The sequence below is a fragment of the Lissotriton helveticus genome, chromosome 7 (genome assembly GCF_964261635.1).
Source record: "Lissotriton helveticus chromosome 7, aLisHel1.1, whole genome shotgun sequence".
In the NCBI taxonomy this organism is placed as follows: domain Eukaryota; kingdom Metazoa; phylum Chordata; class Amphibia; order Caudata; family Salamandridae; genus Lissotriton; species Lissotriton helveticus.
In genome coordinates, this window is record NC_136068.1 from 935,794,868 (window position 1) to 935,813,547 (window position 18,680).

An 18,680-nucleotide genomic window follows, 5' to 3' on the forward strand; every position below is an offset into this window, starting at 1 on the left:
TGTGTGTGGGTCTCTGATACTCCAGATGGATAGCTGTTTAGGATACTCGGCGGTCTTGCAACTCCATCCAATTTTCAAAAGGAGCCCAATGCTTTCCCAGTATACTGCCTAGCTGCCTTGCAGTCCTAATTACATATAGTTACCTAGTGCATAATTGCTGATGTCTCCTCCTCCTGTGTTTCCTCGTCACCGAGGGCGATTGGTCACGTGCTGTCCTGACATCATAAAGCTAGAGCAGGATGTCATCTGACATGAGGGACAATCAGTTGCCTAGCAAGCACTAAGATACATTTATCATGGTATTGAACTGGGTTGCAGGGTAAACAGGGCGCCCAGCTGAAGACCTAGATGGTGAGATGAATGAAACTGGCGCATTATTTGAGACTTGTGCATCTGTTTGAAGGTGCAGTTAATCACAATGTTCTCGACTTCTCTATAGCTTAACTGATAAGGATGTACTAAGATGAAGATGTTAAGATGTTGTTTATAGTTTTTATTATTCCCACTAACAGTAGCGTAAACCTTCCTCCCTCAACTTGTCAGATCACTCAATTGCTATTGGCGTATCATAACCTATAAGAATTGCACTGAGAAGGGGATGCCGTCACTTGGCTGGCACTCACATCTTTTTATCTAGGTCCTGATGTAGGTGCTAGTGTTGTGTAGAGAGTGGTAGCAAATGAGGCATAGGATTGATGTAATGTAATGTGTATACTTGTAAAGCGCACTGTTGCCAGCCGGCGTCCTGGCGCTGTATACCGCTGGGGAACCAGTCCTGGCTTGCCCTGTGGGATGGCCCCTGCTGGGAATCCCCAAGGTGGAGCCAGGCATCCCCGGCGTTGAGGGGGCCGTTGTGGAGATTAGGCAAGCTAATGCCCAGAGTTGCAGAGTGGGACCCCTGGTTAGAGTAGGCACTGACGTGAGAATTATCGAGTCCGCTGACCCTGGTCCATGACCCTGCCGCGTCGGGAATCAAACCCTGGTCCCGGGCCGACTTCTGCTTTTGGGTCTGCCGCCTCTAACCAGTGAGCCATTGAGAGATGTACCCCAGGCTGAACATGAAAACTGAGAAAACATGAAAACTGAGATTCTAATTTTTAGTAGGGTGTGGATGTTCACAATATCCATAGTACTGATTATCAAGCCTTAGAAAATCTGTTTTTTATTGCTGTGCATTCGTTTGAAAATATTCAAGTTCTAATGCACTAACAGTGGACTTTTCCATCTGCAGAATATACTGAATGACCAGAGATGGCAGTGCTGCGGAAGAGAATTTGTCTGCATTGCTGAGACCAAAAAAAAAAAACAAGAAGCCATTTCTCAGCACTCTGCCTTCCTTCATCAATTTAAATGGTAAGTCAAACTCGAGCTAGTGGGGTCTTGGCATGATTATCTTTGTCAAGACTCTACCAAAATGGATGACGTTACGGTGATCATCATATTTTATCAGACTTTGTCTCCGAAGCTGAGAAAGCCTGCGTTAGATACCTGTGCTAACAATGTGTCATCAGAGGACATTACTGTCTTTAAGGCTGGAAAGAGTTTCCTTAATTTGGAGCCATGGCCTTACTTTCTCAAGGAGTGAAGCTCATTTGACCTGTTTCTCTGCACTCTGTGTGTGGGTCTCTGATACTCCAGATGGATAGCTGTTTAGGATACTCGGCGGTCTTGCAACTCCATCCAATTTTCAAAAGGAGCCCAATGCTTTCCCAGTATACTGCCTAGCTGCCTTGCAGTCCTAATTACATATAGTTACCTAGTGCATAATTGCTGATGTCTCCTCCTCCTGTGTTTCCTCGTCACCGAGGGCGATTGGTCACGTGCTGTCCTGACATCATAAAGCTAGAGCAGGATGTCATCTGACATGAGGGACAATCAGTTGCCTAGCAAGCACTAAGATACATTTATCATGGTATTGAACTGGGTTGCAGGGTAAACAGGGCGCCCAGCTGAAGACCTAGATGGTGAGATGAATGAAACTGGCGCATTATTTGAGACTTGTGCATCTGTTTGAAGGTGCAGTTAATCACAATGTTCTCGACTTCTCTATAGCTTAACTGATAAGGATGTACTAAGATGAAGATGTTAAGATGTTGTTTATAGTTTTTATTATTCCCACTAACAGTAGCGTAAACCTTCCTCCCTCAACTTGTCAGATCACTCAATTGCTATTGGCGTATCATAACCTATAAGAATTGCACTGAGAAGGGGATGCCGTCACTTGGCTGGCAATCACATCTTTTTATCTAGGTCCTGATGTAGGTGCTAGTGTTGTGTAGAGAGTGGTAGCAAATGAGGCATAGGATTGATGTAATGTAATGTGTATACTTGTAAAGCGCACTGTTGCCAGCCGGCGTCCTGGCGCTGTATACCGCTGGGGAACCAGTCCTGGCTTGCCCTGTGGGATGGCCCCTGCTGGGAATCCCCAAGGTGGAGCCAGGCATCCCCGGCGTTGTGGGGGCAGTTGTGGAGATTAGGCAAGCTAATGCCCAGAGTTGCAGAGTGGGACCCCTGGTTAGAGTAGGCACTGACGTGAGAATTATCGAGTCCGCTGACCCTGGTCCATGACCCTGCCGCGTCGGGAATCAAACCCTGGTCCCGGGCCGACTTCTGCTTTTGGGTCTGCCGCCTCTAACCAGTGAGCCATTGAGAGATGTACCCCAGGCTGAACATGAAAACTGAGAAAACATGAAAACTGAGATTCTAATTTTTAGTAGGGTGTGGATTTTCACAATATCCATAGTACTGATTATCAAGCCTTAGAAAATCTGTTTTTTATTGCTGTGCATTCGTTTGAAAATATTCAAGTTCTATTGCACTAACAGTGGACTTTTCCATCTGCAGAATATACTGAATGACCAGAGATGGCAGTGCTGCGGAAGAGAATTTGTCTGCATTGCTGAGACCAAAAAAAAAAACAAGAAGCCATTTCTCAGCACTCTGCCTTCCTTCATCAATTTAAATGGTAAGTCAAACTCGAGCTAGTGGGGTCTTGGCATGATTATCTTTGTCAAGACTCTACCAAAATGGATGACGTTACGGTGATCATCATATTTTATCAGACTTTGTCTCCGAAGCTGAGAAAGCCTGCGTTAGATACCTGTGCTAACAATGTGTCATCAGAGGACATTACTGTCTTTAAGGCTGGAAAGAGTTTCCTTAATTTGGAGCCATGGCCTTACTTTCTCAAGAAGTGAAGCTCATTTGACCTGTTTCCCTGCACTCTGTGTGTGGGTCTCTGATACTCCAGATGGATAGCTGTTTAGGATACTCGGCGGTCTTGCAACTCCATCCAATTTTCAAAAGGAGCCCAATGCTTTCCCAGTATACTGCCTAGCTGCCTTGCAGTCCTAATTACATATAGTTACCTAGTGCATAATTGCTGATGTCTCCTCCTCCTGTGTTTCCTCGTCACCGAGGGCGATTGGTCACGTGCTGTCCTGACATCATAAAGCTAGAGCAGGATGTCATCTGACATGAGGGACAATCAGTTGCCTAGCAAGCACCAAGATACATTTATCATGGTATTGAACTGGGTTGCAGGGTAAACAGGGCGCCCAGCTGAAGACCTAGATGGTGAGATGAATGAAACTGGCGCATTATTTGAGACTTGTGCATCTGTTTGAAGGTGCAGTTAATCACAATGTTCTCGACTTCTCTATAGCTTAACTGATAAGGATGTACTAAGATGAAGATGTTAAGATGTTGTTTATAGTTTTTATTATTCCCACTAACAGTAGCGTAAACCTTCCTCCCTCAACTTATCAGATCACTCAATTGCTATTGGCGTATCATAACCTATAAGAATTGCACTGAGAAGGGGATGCCATCACTTGGCTGGCAATCACATCTTTTTATCTAGGTCCTGATGTAGGTGCTAGTGTTGTGTAGAGAGTGGTAGAAATGAGGCATAGGATTGATGTAATGCAATGTGTATATTTGTAAAGCGCACTGTTGCCAGCCAGCGTCCTGGCGCTGTATACCGCTGGGGAACCAGTCCTGGCTTTCCCTGTGGGATGGTCCCTGCTGGGAATCCCCAAGGTGGAGCCAGGCATCCCCGGCGTTGAGGGGGCCGTTGTGGAGATTAGGCAAGCTAATGCCCAGAGTTGCAGAGTGGGACCCCTGGTTAGAGTAGGCACTGACGTGAGAATTATCGAGTCCGCTGACCCTGGTCCATGACCCTGCCGTGTCGGGAATCAAACCCTGGTCCCGGGCCGACTTCTGCTTTTGGGTCTGCTGCCTCTAACCAGTGAGTCATTGAGAGATGTACCCCAGGCTGAACATGAAAACTGAGAAAACATGAAAACTGAGATTCTAATTTTTAGTAGGGTGTGGATTTTCACAATATCCATAGTACTGATTATCAAGCCTTAGAAAATCTGTTTTTTATTGCTGTGCATTCGTTTGAGAATATTCAAGTTCTAATGCACTAACAGTGGACTTTTCCATCTGCAGAATATACTGAATGACCAGAGATGGCAGTGCTGCGGAAGAGAATTTGTCTGCATTGCTGAGACCAAAAAAAAAAACAAGAAGCCATTTCTCAGCACTCTGCCTTCCTTCATCAATTTAAATGGTAAGTCAAACTCGAGCTAGTGGGGTCTTGGCATGATTATCTTTGTCAAGACTCTACCAAAATGGATGACGTTACGGTGATCATCATATTTTATCAGACTTTGTCTCCGAAGCTGAGAAAGCCTGCGTTAGATACCTGTGCTAACAATGTGTCATCAGAGGATATTACTGTCTTTAAGGCTGGAAAGAGTTTCCTTAATTTGGAGCCATGGCCTTACTTTCTCAAGAAGTGAAGCTCATTTGACCTGTTTCCCTGCACTCTGTGTGTGGGTCTCTGATACTCCAGATGGATAGCTGTTTAGGATACTCGGCGGTCTTGCAACTCCATCCAATTTTCAAAAGGAGCCCAATGCTTTCCCAGTATACTGCCTAGCTGCCTTGCAGTCCTAATTACATATAGTTACCTAGTGCATAATTGCTGATGTCTCCTCCTCCTGTGTTTCCTCGTCACCGAGGGCGATTGGTCACGTGCTGTCCTGACATCATAAAGCTAGAGCAGGATGTCATCTGACATGAGGGACAATCAGTTGCCTAGCAAGCACTAAGATACATTTATCATGGTATTGAACTGGGTTGCAGGGTAAACAGGGCGCCCAGCTGAAGACCTAGATGGTGAGATGAATGAAACTGGCGCATTATTTGAGACTTGTGCATCTGTTTGAAGGTGCAGTTAATCACAATGTTCTCGACTTCTCTATAGCTTAACTGATAAGGATGTACTAAGATGAAGATGTTAAGATGTTGTTTATAGTTTTTATTATTCCCACTAACAGTAGCGTAAACCTTCCTCCCTCAACTTATCAGATCACTCAATTGCTATTGGCGTATCATAACCTATAAGAATTGCACTGCGAAGGGGATGCCATCACTTGGCTGGCAATCACATCTTTTTATCTAGGTCCTGATGTAGGTGCTAGTGTTGTGTAGAGAGTGGTAGAAATGAGGCATAGGATTGATGTAATGCAATGTGTATATTTGTAAAGCGCACTGTTGCCAGCCAGCGTCCTAGCGCTGTATACCGCTGGGGAACCAGTCCTGGCTTTCCCTGTGGGATGGTCCCTGCTGGGAATCCCCAAGGTGGAGCCAGGCATCCCCGGCGTTGAGGGGGCCGTTGTGGAGATTAGGCAAGCTAATGCCCAGAGTTGCAGAGTGGGACCCCTGGTTAGAGTAGGCACTGACGTGAGAATTATCGAGTCCGCTGACCCTGGTCCATGACCCTGCCGTGTCGGGAATCAAACCCTGGTCCCGGGCCGACTTCTGCTTTTGGGTCTGCTGCCTCTAACCAGTGAGTCATTGAGAGATGTACCCCAGGCTGAACATGAAAACTGAGAAAACATGAAAACTGAGATTCTAATTTTTAGTAGGGTGTGGATTTTCACAATATCCATAGTACTGATTATCAAGCCTTAGAAAATCTGTTTTTTATTGCTGTGCATTCGTTTGAGAATATTCAAGTTCTAATGCACTAACAGTGGACTTTTCCATCTGCAGAATATACTGAATGACCAGAGATGGCAGTGCTGCGGAAGAGAATTTGTCTGCATTGCTGAGACCAAAAAAAAAAACAAGAAGCCATTTCTCAGCACTCTGCCTTCCTTCATCAATTTAAATGGTAAGTCAAACTCGAGCTAGTGGGGTCTTGGCATGATTATCTTTGTCAAGACTCTACCAAAATGGATGACGTTACGGTGATCATCATATTTTATCAGACTTTGTCTCCGAAGCTGAGAAAGCCTGCGTTAGATACCTGTGCTAACAATGTGTCATCAGAGGATATTACTGTCTTTAAGGCTGGAAAGAGTTTCCTTAATTTGGAGCCATGGCCTTACTTTCTCAAGAAGTGAAGCTCATTTGACCTGTTTCCCTGCACTCTGTGTGTGGGTCTCTGATACTCCAGATGGATAGCCGTTTAGGATACTCGGCGGTCTTGCAACTCCATCCAATTTTCAAAAGGAGCCCAATGCTTTCCCAGTATACTGCCTAGCTGCCTTGCAGTCCTAATTACATATAGTTACCTAGTGCATAATTGCTGATGTCTCCTCCTCCTGTGTTTCCTCGTCACCGAGGGCGATTGGTCACGTGCTGTCCTGACATCATAAAGCTAGAGCAGGATGTCATCTGACATGAGGGACAATCAGTTGCCTAGCAAGCACTAAGATACATTTATCATGGTATTGAACTGGGTTGCAGGGTAAACAGGGCGCCCAGCTGAAGACCTAGATGGTGAGATGAATGAAACTGGCGCATTATTTGAGACTTGTGCATCTGTTTGAAGGTGCAGTTAATCACAATGTTCTCGACTTCTCTATAGCTTAACTGATAAGGATGTACTAAGATGAAGATGTTAAGATGTTGTTTATAGTTTTTATTATTCCCACTAACAGTAGCGTAAACCTTCCTCCCTCAACTTATCAGATCACTCAATTGCTATTGGCGTATCATAACCTATAAGAATTGCACTGCGAAGGGGATGCCATCACTTGGCTGGCAATCACATCTTTTTATCTAGGTCCTGATGTAGGTGCTAGTGTTGTGTAGAGAGTGGTAGAAATGAGGCATAGGATTGATGTAATGCAATGTGTATATTTGTAAAGCGCACTGTTGCCAGCCAGCGTCCTAGCGCTGTATACCGCTGGGGAACCAGTCCTGGCTTTCCCTGTGGGATGGTCCCTGCTGGGAATCCCCAAGGTGGAGCCAGGCATCCCCGGCGTTGAGGGGGCCGTTGTGGAGATTAGGCAAGCTAATGCCCAGAGTTGCAGAGTGGGACCCCTGGTTAGAGTAGGCACTGACGTGAGAATTATCGAGTCCGCTGACCCTGGTCCATGACCCTGCCGTGTCGGGAATCAAACCCTGGTCCCGGGCCGACTTCTGCTTTTGGGTCTGCTGCCTCTAACCAGTGAGCCATTGAGAGATGTACCCCAGGCTGAACATGAAAACTGAGAAAACATGAAAACTGAGATTCAAATTTTTAGTAGGGTGTGGATTTTCACAATATCCATAGTACTGATTATCAAGCCTTAGAAAATCTGTTTTTTATTGCTGTGCATTCGTTTGAAAATATTCAAGTTCTAATGCACTAACAGTGGACTTTTCCATCTGCAGAATATACTGAATGACCAGAGATGGCAGTGCTGCGGAAGAGAATTTGTCTGCATTGCTGAGACCAAAAAAAAAAACAAGAAGCCATTTCTCAGCACTCTGCCTTCCTTCATCAATTTAAATGGTAAGTCAAACTCGAGCTAGTGGGGTCTTGGCATGATTATCTTTGTCAAGACTCTACCAAAATGGATGACGTTACGGTGATCATCATATTTTATCAGACTTTGTCTCCGAAGCTGAGAAAGCCTGCGTTAGATACCTGTGCTAACAATGTGTCATCAGAGGACATTACTGTCTTTAAGGCTGGAAAGAGTTTCCTTAATTTGGAGCCATGGCCTTACTTTCTCAAGAAGTGAAGCTCATTTGACCTGTTTCCCTGCACTCTGTGTGTGGGTCTCTGATACTCCAGATGGATAGCTGTTTAGGATACTCGGCGGTCTTGCAACTCCATCCAATTTTCAAAAGGAGCCCAATGCTTTCCCAGTATACTGCCTAGCTGCCTTGCAGTCCTAATTACATATAGTTACCTAGTGCATAATTGCTGATGTCTCCTCCTCCTGTGTTTCCTCGTCACCGAGGGCGATTGGTCACGTGCTGTCCTGACATCATAAAGCTAGAGCAGGATGTCATCTGACATGAGGGACAATCAGTTGCCTAGCAAGCACCAAGATACATTTATCATGGTATTGAACTGGGTTGCAGGGTAAACAGGGCGCCCAGCTGAAGACCTAGATGGTGAGATGAATGAAACTGGCGCATTATTTGAGACTTGTGCATCTGTTTGAAGGTGCAGTTAATCACAATGTTCTCGACTTCTCTATAGCTTAACTGATAAGGATGTACTAAGATGAAGATGTTAAGATGTTGTTTATAGTTTTTATTATTCCCACTAACAGTAGCGTAAACCTTCCTCCCTCAACTTATCAGATCACTCAATTGCTATTGGCGTATCATAACCTATAAGAATTGCACTGAGAAGGGGATGCCATCACTTGGCTGGCAATCACATCTTTTTATCTAGGTCCTGATGTAGGTGCTAGTGTTGTGTAGAGAGTGGTAGAAATGAGGCATAGGATTGATGTAATGCAATGTGTATATTTGTAAAGCGCACTGTTGCCAGCCAGCGTCCTGGCGCTGTATACCGCTGGGGAACCAGTCCTGGCTTTCCCTGTGGGATGGTCCCTGCTGGGAATCCCCAAGGTGGAGCCAGGCATCCCCGGCGTTGAGGGGGCCGTTGTGGAGATTAGGCAAGCTAATGCCCAGAGTTGCAGAGTGGGACCCCTGGTTAGAGTAGGCACTGACGTGAGAATTATCGAGTCCGCTGACCCTGGTCCATGACCCTGCCGTGTCGGGAATCAAACCCTGGTCCCGGGCCGACTTCTGCTTTTGGGTCTGCTGCCTCTAACCAGTGAGTCATTGAGAGATGTACCCCAGGCTGAACATGAAAACTGGGAAAACATGAAAACTGAGATTCTAATTTTTAGTAGGGTGTGGATTTTCACAATATCCATAGTACTGATTATCAAGCCTTAGAAAATCTGTTTTTTATTGCTGTGCATTCGTTTGAGAATATTCAAGTTCTAATGCACTAACAGTGGACTTTTCCATCTGCAGAATATACTGAATGACCAGAGATGGCAGTGCTGCGGAAGAGAATTTGTCTGCATTGCTGAGACCAAAAAAAAAACCAAGAAGCCATTTCTCAGCACTCTGCCTTCCTTCATCAATTTAAATGGTAAGTCAAACTCGAGTTAGTGGGGTCTTGGCATGATTATCTTTGTCAAGACTCTACCAAAATGGATGACGTTACGGTGATCATATTTTATCAGACTTTGTCTCCGCAGCTGAGAAAGCCTGCGTTAGATACCTGTGCTAACAATGTGTCATCAGAGGACATTACTGTCTTTAAGGCTGGAAAGAGTTTCCTTAATTTGGAGCCATGGCCTTACTTTCTCAAGGAGTGAAGCTCATTTGACCTGTTTCTCTGCACTCTGTGTGTGGGTCTCTGATACTCCAGATGGATAGCTGTTTAGGATACTCGGCGGTCTTGCAACTCCATCCAATTTTCAAAAGGAGCCCAATGCTTTCCCAGTATACTGCCTAGCTGCCTTGCAGTCCTAATTACATATAGTTACCTAGTGCATAATTGCTGATGTCTCCTCCTCCTGTGTTTCCTCGTCACCGAGGGCGATTGGTCACGTGCTGTCCTGACATCATAAAGCTAGAGCAGGATGTCATCTGACATGAGGGACAATCAGTTGCCTAGCAAGCACTAAGATACATTTATCATGGTATTGAACTGGGTTGCAGGGTAAACAGGGCGCCCAGCTGAAGACCTAGATGGTGAGATGAATGAAACTGGCGCATTATTTGAGACTTGTGCATCTGTTTGAAGGTGCAGTTAATCACAATGTTCTCGACTTCTCTATAGCTTAACTGATAAGGATGTACTAAGATGAAGATGTTAAGATGTTGTTTATAGTTTTTATTATTCCCACTAACAGTAGCGTAAACCTTCCTCCCTCAACTTGTCAGATCACTCAATTGCTATTGGCGTATCATAACCTATAAGAATTGCACTGAGAAGGGGATGCCGTCACTTGGCTGGCAATCACATCTTTTTATCTAGGTCCTGATGTAGGTGCTAGTGTTGTGTAGAGAGTGGTAGCAAATGAGGCATAGGATTGATGTAATGTAATGTGTATACTTGTAAAGCGCACTGTTGCCAGCCGGCGTCCTGGCGCTGTATACCGCTGGGGAACCAGTCCTGGCTTGCCCTGTGGGATGGCCCCTGCTGGGAATCCCCAAGGTGGAGCCAGGCATCCCCGGCGTTGTGGGGGCAGTTGTGGAGATTAGGCAAGCTAATGCCCAGAGTTGCAGAGTGGGACCCCTGGTTAGAGTAGGCACTGACGTGAGAATTATCGAGTCCGCTGACCCTGGTCCATGACCCTGCCGCGTCGGGAATCAAACCCTGGTCCCGGGCCGACTTCTGCTTTTGGGTCTGCCGCCTCTAACCAGTGAGCCATTGAGAGATGTACCCCAGGCTGAACATGAAAACTGAGAAAACATGAAAACTGAGATTCTAATTTTTAGTAGGGTGTGGATTTTCACAATATCCATAGTACTGATTATCAAGCCTTAGAAAATCTGTTTTTTATTGCTGTGCATTCGTTTGAAAATATTCAAGTTCTATTGCACTAACAGTGGACTTTTCCATCTGCAGAATATACTGAATGACCAGAGATGGCAGTGCTGCGGAAGAGAATTTGTCTGCATTGCTGAGACCAAAAAAAAAAACAAGAAGCCATTTCTCAGCACTCTGCCTTCCTTCATCAATTTAAATGGTAAGTCAAACTCGAGCTAGTGGGGTCTTGGCATGATTATCTTTGTCAAGACTCTACCAAAATGGATGACGTTACGGTGATCATCATATTTTATCAGACTTTGTCTCCGAAGCTGAGAAAGCCTGCGTTAGATACCTGTGCTAACAATGTGTCATCAGAGGATATTACTGTCTTTAAGGCTGGAAAGAGTTTCCTTAATTTGGAGCCATGGCCTTACTTTCTCAAGAAGTGAAGCTCATTTGACCTGTTTCCCTGCACTCTGTGTGTGGGTCTCTGATACTCCAGATGGATAGCTGTTTAGGATACTCGGCGGTCTTGCAACTCCATCCAATTTTCAAAAGGAGCCCAATGCTTTCCCAGTATACTGCCTAGCTGCCTTGCAGTCCTAATTACATATAGTTACCTAGTGCATAATTGCTGATGTCTCCTCCTCCTGTGTTTCCTCGTCACCGAGGGCGATTGGTCACGTGCTGTCCTGACATCATAAAGCTAGAGCAGGATGTCATCTGACATGAGGGACAATCAGTTGCCTAGCAAGCACTAAGATACATTTATCATGGTATTGAACTGGGTTGCAGGGTAAACAGGGCGCCCAGCTGAAGACCTAGATGGTGAGATGAATGAAACTGGCGCATTATTTGAGACTTGTGCATCTGTTTGAAGGTGCAGTTAATCACAATGTTCTCGACTTCTCTATAGCTTAACTGATAAGGATGTACTAAGATGAAGATGTTAAGATGTTGTTTATAGTTTTTATTATTCCCACTAACAGTAGCGTAAACCTTCCTCCCTCAACTTGTCAGATCACTCAATTGCTATTGGCGTATCATAACCTATAAGAATTGCACTGAGAAGGGGATGCCGTCACTTGGCTGGCAATCACATCTTTTTATCTAGGTCCTGATGTAGGTGCTAGTGTTGTGTAGAGAGTGGTAGAAATGAGGCATAGGATTGATGTAATGCAATGTGTATATTTGTAAAGCGCACTGTTGCCAGCCAGCGTCCTAGCGCTGTATACCGCTGGGGAACCAGTCCTGGCTTTCCCTGTGGGATGGTCCCTGCTGGGAATCCCCAAGGTGGAGCCAGGCATCCCCGGCGTTGAGGGGGCCGTTGTGGAGATTAGGCAAGCTAATGCCCAGAGTTGCAGAGTGGGACCCCTGGTTAGAGTAGGCACTGACGTGAGAATTATCGAGTCCGCTGACCCTGGTCCATGACCCTGCCGTGTCGGGAATCAAACCCTGGTCCCGGGCCGACTTCTGCTTTTGGGTCTGCTGCCTCTAACCAGTGAGCCATTGAGAGATGTACCCCAGGCTGAACATGAAAACTGAGAAAACATGAAAACTGAGATTCTAATTTTTAGTAGGGTGTGGATTTTCACAATATCCATAGTACTGATTATCAAGCCTTAGAAAATCTGTTTTTTATTGCTGTGCATTCGTTTGAAAATATTCAAGTTCTAATGCACTAACAGTGGACTTTTCCATCTGCAGAATATACTGAATGGCCAGAGATGGCAGTGCTGCGGAAGAGAATTTGTCTGCATTGCTGAGACCAAAAAAAAAAACAAGAAGCCATTTCTCAGCACTCTGCCTTCCTTCATCAATTTAAATGGTAAGTCAAACTCGAGTTAGTGGGGTCTTGGCATGATTATCTTTGTCAAGACTCTACCAAAATGGATGACGTTACGGTGATCATCATATTTTATCAGACTTTGTCTCCGAAGCTGAGAAAGCCTGCGTTAGATACCTGTGCTAACAATGTGTCATCAGAGGACATTACTGTCTTTAAGGCTGGAAAGAGTTTCCTTAATTTGGAGCCATGGCCTTACTTTCTCAAGGAGTGAAGCTCATTTGACCTGTTTCTCTGCACTCTGTGTGTGGGTCTCTGATACTCCAGATGGATAGCTGTTTAGGATACTCGGCGGTCTTGCAACTCCATCCAATTTTCAAAAGGAGCCCAATGCTTTCCCAGTATACTGCCTAGCTGCCTTGCAGTCCTAATTACATATAGTTACCTAGTGCATAATTGCTGATGTCTCCTCCTCCTGTGTTTCCTCGTCACCGAGGGCGATTGGTCACGTGCTGTCCTGACATCATAAAGCTAGAGCAGGATGTCATCTGACATGAGGGACAATCAGTTGCCTAGCAAGCACTAAGATACATTTATCATGGTATTGAACTGGGTTGCAGGGTAAACAGGGCGCCCAGCTGAAGACCTAGATGGTGAGATGAATGAAACTGGCGCATTATTTGAGACTTGTGCATCTGTTTGAAGGTGCAGTTAATCACAATGTTCTCGACTTCTCTATAGCTTAACTGATAAGGATGTACTAAGATGAAGATGTTAAGATGTTGTTTATAGTTTTTATTATTCCCACTAACAGTAGCGTAAACCTTCCTCCCTCAACTTGTCAGATCACTCAATTGCTATTGGCGTATCATAACCTATAAGAATTGCACTGAGAAGGGGATGCCGTCACTTGGCTGGCACTCACATCTTTTTATCTAGGTCCTGATGTAGGTGCTAGTGTTGTGTAGAGAGTGGTAGCAAATGAGGCATAGGATTGATGTAATGTAATGTGTATACTTGTAAAGCGCACTGTTGCCAGCCGGCGTCCTGGCGCTGTATACCGCTGGGGAACCAGTCCTGGCTTGCCCTGTGGGATGGCCCCTGCTGGGAATCCCCAAGGTGGAGCCAGGCATCCCCGGCGTTGAGGGGGCCGTTGTGGAGATTAGGCAAGCTAATGCCCAGAGTTGCAGAGTGGGACCCCTGGTTAGAGTAGGCACTGACGTGAGAATTATCGAGTCCGCTGACCCTGGTCCATGACCCTGCCGCGTCGGGAATCAAACCCTGGTCCCGGGCCGACTTCTGCTTTTGGGTCTGCCGCCTCTAACCAGTGAGCCATTGAGAGATGTACCCCAGGCTGAACATGAAAACTGAGAAAACATGAAAACTGAGATTCTAATTTTTAGTAGGGTGTGGATGTTCACAATATCCATAGTACTGATTATCAAGCCTTAGAAAATCTGTTTTTTATTGCTGTGCATTCGTTTGAAAATATTCAAGTTCTAATGCACTAACAGTGGACTTTTCCATCTGCAGAATATACTGAATGACCAGAGATGGCAGTGCTGCGGAAGAGAATTTGTCTGCATTGCTGAGACCAAAAAAAAAAAACAAGAAGCCATTTCTCAGCACTCTGCCTTCCTTCATCAATTTAAATGGTAAGTCAAACTCGAGCTAGTGGGGTCTTGGCATGATTATCTTTGTCAAGACTCTACCAAAATGGATGACGTTACGGTGATCATCATATTTTATCAGACTTTGTCTCCGAAGCTGAGAAAGCCTGCGTTAGATACCTGTGCTAACAATGTGTCATCAGAGGACATTACTGTCTTTAAGGCTGGAAAGAGTTTCCTTAATTTGGAGCCATGGCCTTACTTTCTCAAGGAGTGAAGCTCATTTGACCTGTTTCTCTGCACTCTGTGTGTGGGTCTCTGATACTCCAGATGGATAGCTGTTTAGGATACTCGGCGGTCTTGCAACTCCATCCAATTTTCAAAAGGAGCCCAATGCTTTCCCAGTATACTGCCTAGCTGCCTTGCAGTCCTAATTACATATAGTTACCTAGTGCATAATTGCTGATGTCTCCTCCTCCTGTGTTTCCTCGTCACCGAGGGCGATTGGTCACGTGCTGTCCTGACATCATAAAGCTAGAGCAGGATGTCATCTGACATGAGGGACAATCAGTTGCCTAGCAAGCACTAAGATACATTTATCATGGTATTGAACTGGGTTGCAGGGTAAACAGGGCGCCCAGCTGAAGACCTAGATGGTGAGATGAATGAAACTGGCGCATTATTTGAGACTTGTGCATCTGTTTGAAGGTGCAGTTAATCACAATGTTCTCGACTTCTCTATAGCTTAACTGATAAGGATGTACTAAGATGAAGATGTTAAGATGTTGTTTATAGTTTTTATTATTCCCACTAACAGTAGCGTAAACCTTCCTCCCTCAACTTGTCAGATCACTCAATTGCTATTGGCGTATCATAACCTATAAGAATTGCACTGAGAAGGGGATGCCGTCACTTGGCTGGCAATCACATCTTTTTATCTAGGTCCTGATGTAGGTGCTAGTGTTGTGTAGAGAGTGGTAGCAAATGAGGCATAGGATTGATGTAATGTAATGTGTATACTTGTAAAGCGCACTGTTGCCAGCCGGCGTCCTGGCGCTGTATACCGCTGGGGAACCAGTCCTGGCTTGCCCTGTGGGATGGCCCCTGCTGGGAATCCCCAAGGTGGAGCCAGGCATCCCCGGCGTTGTGGGGGCAGTTGTGGAGATTAGGCAAGCTAATGCCCAGAGTTGCAGAGTGGGACCCCTGGTTAGAGTAGGCACTGACGTGAGAATTATCGAGTCCGCTGACCCTGGTCCATGACCCTGCCGCGTCGGGAATCAAACCCTGGTCCCGGGCCGACTTCTGCTTTTGGGTCTGCCGCCTCTAACCAGTGAGCCATTGAGAGATGTACCCCAGGCTGAACATGAAAACTGAGAAAACATGAAAACTGAGATTCTAATTTTTAGTAGGGTGTGGATTTTCACAATATCCATAGTACTGATTATCAAGCCTTAGAAAATCTGTTTTTTATTGCTGTGCATTCGTTTGAAAATATTCAAGTTCTATTGCACTAACAGTGGACTTTTCCATCTGCAGAATATACTGAATGACCAGAGATGGCAGTGCTGCGGAAGAGAATTTGTCTGCATTGCTGAGACCAAAAAAAAAAACAAGAAGCCATTTCTCAGCACTCTGCCTTCCTTCATCAATTTAAATGGTAAGTCAAACTCGAGCTAGTGGGGTCTTGGCATGATTATCTTTGTCAAGACTCTACCAAAATGGATGACGTTACGGTGATCATCATATTTTATCAGACTTTGTCTCCGAAGCTGAGAAAGCCTGCGTTAGATACCTGTGCTAACAATGTGTCATCAGAGGACATTACTGTCTTTAAGGCTGGAAAGAGTTTCCTTAATTTGGAGCCATGGCCTTACTTTCTCAAGAAGTGAAGCTCATTTGACCTGTTTCCCTGCACTCTGTGTGTGGGTCTCTGATACTCCAGATGGATAGCTGTTTAGGATACTCGGCGGTCTTGCAACTCCATCCAATTTTCAAAAGGAGCCCAATGCTTTCCCAGTATACTGCCTAGCTGCCTTGCAGTCCTAATTACATATAGTTACCTAGTGCATAATTGCTGATGTCTCCTCCTCCTGTGTTTCCTCGTCACCGAGGGCGATTGGTCACGTGCTGTCCTGACATCATAAAGCTAGAGCAGGATGTCATCTGACATGAGGGACAATCAGTTGCCTAGCAAGCACCAAGATACATTTATCATGGTATTGAACTGGGTTGCAGGGTAAACAGGGCGCCCAGCTGAAGACCTAGATGGTGAGATGAATGAAACTGGCGCATTATTTGAGACTTGTGCATCTGTTTGAAGGTGCAGTTAATCACAATGTTCTCGACTTCTCTATAGCTTAACTGATAAGGATGTACTAAGATGAAGATGTTAAGATGTTGTTTATAGTTTTTATTATTCCCACTAACAGTAGCGTAAACCTTCCTCCCTCAACTTATCAGATCACTCAATTGCTATTGGCGTATCATAACCTATAAGAATTGCACTGAGAAGGGGATGCCATCACTTGGCTGGCAATCACATCTTTTTATCTAGGTCCTGATGTAGGTGCTAGTGTTGTGTAGAGAGTGGTAGAAATGAGGCATAGGATTGATGTAATGCAATGTGTATATTTGTAAAGCGCACTGTTGCCAGCCAGCGTCCTGGCGCTGTATACCGCTGGGGAACCAGTCCTGGCTTTCCCTGTGGGATGGTCCCTGCTGGGAATCCCCAAGGTGGAGCCAGGCATCCCCGGCGTTGAGGGGGCCGTTGTGGAGATTAGGCAAGCTAATGCCCAGAGTTGCAGAGTGGGACCCCTGGTTAGAGTAGGCACTGACGTGAGAATTATCGAGTCCGCTGACCCTGGTCCATGACCCTGCCGTGTCGGGAATCAAACCCTGGTCCCGGGCCGACTTCTGCTTTTGGGTCTGCTGCCTCTAACCAGTGAGTCATTGAGAGATGTACCCCAGGCTGAACATGAAAACTGAGAAAACATGAAAACTGAGATTCTAATTTTTAGTAGGGTGTGGATTTTCACAATATCCATAGTACTGATTATCAAGCCTTAGAAAATCTGTTTTTTATTGCTGTGCATTCGTTTGAGAATATTCAAGTTCTAATGCACTAACAGTGGACTTTTCCATCTGCAGAATATACTGAATGACCAGAGATGGCAGTGCTGCGGAAGAGAATTTGTCTGCATTGCTGAGACCAAAAAAAAAAACAAGAAGCCATTTCTCAGCACTCTGCCTTCCTTCATCAATTTAAATGGTAAGTCAAACTCGAGCTAGTGGGGTCTTGGCATGATTATCTTTGTCAAGACTCTACCAAAATGGATGACGTTACGGTGATCATCATATTTTATCAGACTTTGTCTCCGAAGCTGAGAAAGCCTGCGTTAGATACCTGTGCTAACAATGTGTCATCAGAGGATATTACTGTCTTTAAGGCTGGAAAGAGTTTCCTTAATTTGGAGCCATGGCCTTACTTTCTCAAGAAGTGAAGCTCATTTGACCTGTTTCCCTGCACTCTGTGTGTGGGTCTCTGATACTCCAGATGGATAGCTGTTTAGGATACTCGGCGGTCTTGCAACTCCATCCAATTTTCAAAAGGAGCCCAATGCTTTCCCAGTATACTGCCTAGCTGCCTTGCAGTCCTAATTACATATAGTTACCTAGTGCATAATTGCTGATGTCTCCTCCTCCTGTGTTTCCTCGTCACCGAGGGCGATTGGTCACGTGCTGTCCTGACATCATAAAGCTAGAGCAGGATGTCATCTGACATGAGGGACAATCAGTTGCCTAGCAAGCACTAAGATACATTTATCATGGTATTGAACTGGGTTGCAGGGTAAACAGGGCGCCCAGCTGAAGACCTAGATGGTGAGATGAATGAAACTGGCGCATTATTTGAGACTTGTGCATCTGTTTGAAGGTGCAGTTAATCACAATGTTCTCGACTTCTCTATAGCTTAACTGATAAGGATGTACTAAGATGAAGATGTTAAGATGTTGTTTATAGTTTTTATTATTCCCACTAACAGTAGCGTAAACCTTCCTCCCTCAACTTATCAGATCACTCAATTGCTATTGGCGTATCATAACCTATAAGAATTGCACTGCGAAGGGGATGCCATCACTTGGCTGGCAATCACATCTTTTTATCTAGGTCCTGATGTAGGTGCTAGTGTTGTGTAGAGAGTGGTAGAAATGAGGCATAGGATTGATGTAATGCAATGTGTATATTTGTAAAGCGCACTGTTGCCAGCCAGCGTCCTAGCGCTGTATACCGCTGGGGAACCAGTCCTGGCTTTCCCTGTGGGATGGTCCCTGCTGGGAATCCCCAAGGTGGAGCCAGGCATCCCCGGCGTTGAGGGGGCCGTTGTGGAGATTAGGCAAGCTAATGCCCAGAGTTGCAGAGTGGGACCCCTGGTTAGAGTAGGCACTGACGTGAGAATTATCGAGTCCGCTGACCCTGGTCCATGAC